Raw genomic sequence first — 1,846 nt, forward strand, 5'->3', positions numbered from 1 at the left:
CCACACCACGTTCCCTCGACTCTCCCCCCCCAGAGCTGATTCAAGTACTTCTGCCGCTCCTGCTGGCACTGGCAGCACTCCATGGAGGTTCTGCGCCACCACCGCCCCCTGATGCGCAACCAGAAGAACAGGGACTCCAGCTAAAGGGGCCTCCAGAGCTCGGGGGGTCGCCGCGGGTGCAGGAGAAAAGTCCTTTTGTGAACAACCTGCCGAGTAGGGAGCGCGCCCGGCGCTGGTGCCGACCGGGCTGGGAACGCTCCTCCTGAGGACTTACCGGGGTGGGGGTGGGGCAACAACAAACAAACAAAAATCTTACATTCACGTTTGCACTTGCTGGTCTTTTTGTTTCTGCACTAATGCACAGTGAGTTTTGTCGGGTTTTGTTTGGGGGGGTTTCAGAGGGGGGGGAGGGGAGCGCCCCTCAAGCGATTCCGCAGTTCCCAGACTTTGGTTCCTCGTTTGCTGATGAGAAGCAAAAGAAAAAAAAAAAAGAAAAAAAAACAGAAAAAGATATATCTATGAATAGCAAAAGGGCCACGTGTTAAGAAGGTGTTGATGCAGATGCCTTCACCGAGGTTTTTTTATTTATTCAAGGCGCTTTTTTACATTCCTTGCAATACTGATGGTGATCCTGCAGGTCTCATTGGCTCCATTGTTTCCCGTTGCCATACAGTGCCTTCCCATTCATTTAACCCCCATCTGAACGGCATAAACTGAATGTTCAGCTGGCGTTTTTTACTGTAACAACAAAGGAGACTTTGCTCTTCATTTAAACCAAATCATATTTCATATTTTACGCTCGAGGGTTTTTACCAGTTCCTTTTTACACTCTTAAAACAGTTTTTAAGTCGTTTGAAACGAGAGATTTTTTTCTTTCCTGGCAGCTTTTAACATTATTGCAATTTGTGTCTGGGGGCTGCTGGCTGGGGAGTTGTAAATCGAGGGGGTTTGCAACAGAACAGGACAGGCTTTTTTGGATTTGAAACTGGACCGGATAAACGATCTCTGAGCTGCTGTATATAGTTTTAAATAGTTTGTTGCACTTTTTTAAGTTGCACTTAAGGGGGGTTGATAGAGGTTTTTAATCACATGAAGTCACAGGACTTAACTTTTCTTTTGTAACTAGCTAAAAAAGGGCTGCGTTTTGGTGGACAGATGAAGGTTCCTGGGAGCCCTTTCTCTTAGAGGGGACAAGTACTTTCCTTTCCTTGATGAAACGTGCAGAGTTAACGGTGCAGTCGACTGAGATGCTGCTGCTGGGATTTGAGAACTTTAATTCCTGTTAATTTCTTTTTTATTTTCCCCTCTATCGGAAGCTGTGTGCCAAAGAACCAGTGTCATAATTTCTCCCTCTTTCGTTTGTTCTTTTGGTTTTCCTTTGGTTGTTTTAGTTTTGTTGTGGTTTTTTGTTGTGTTTTGGTTTTGTTTTTTTTTTTTTTCCCCTGCTGAGCTGATGTTGCATCGTTGCATATCCCAGCTGCTCTTTGTGGGGTTTTGTGAAGCTGTGTGTGAAGTCTCTACCTCATTGTAGTATATGCAGGCAAGACTGCACTCCTGCAGACGCGTGGAGTAAGCTGTGGTGTAGTTTTTGGCACATAATAAACACGTTGCAGCAAAAAAAAAAAAACAACCAAAGCTGCCTCTCGTGCTCATTGTTTCTGCTCCTCCTGGGTAGTCTCTGCAGCCTGGTGTTGGAGCAGCAGAAGCTGCACCAGGGCCCAGGGAGAGGGGTGGGTGCTGTAGGGGACTGGGCTGCTGGGTGCTCTGCTGGGGGAGGTGTTTTGGGGAGCAGCTGCCCAAGCTTCCTGCTGTGGGGGGGCTTGGGGACATGTGGCAGATGGCAGCT

The sequence above is a fragment of the Chaetura pelagica genome, unplaced genomic scaffold (genome assembly GCF_000747805.2).
Source record: "Chaetura pelagica isolate M959 unplaced genomic scaffold, ChaPel_1.0 scaffold369, whole genome shotgun sequence".
Taxonomy (NCBI): Eukaryota; Metazoa; Chordata; class Aves; order Apodiformes; family Apodidae; genus Chaetura; species Chaetura pelagica.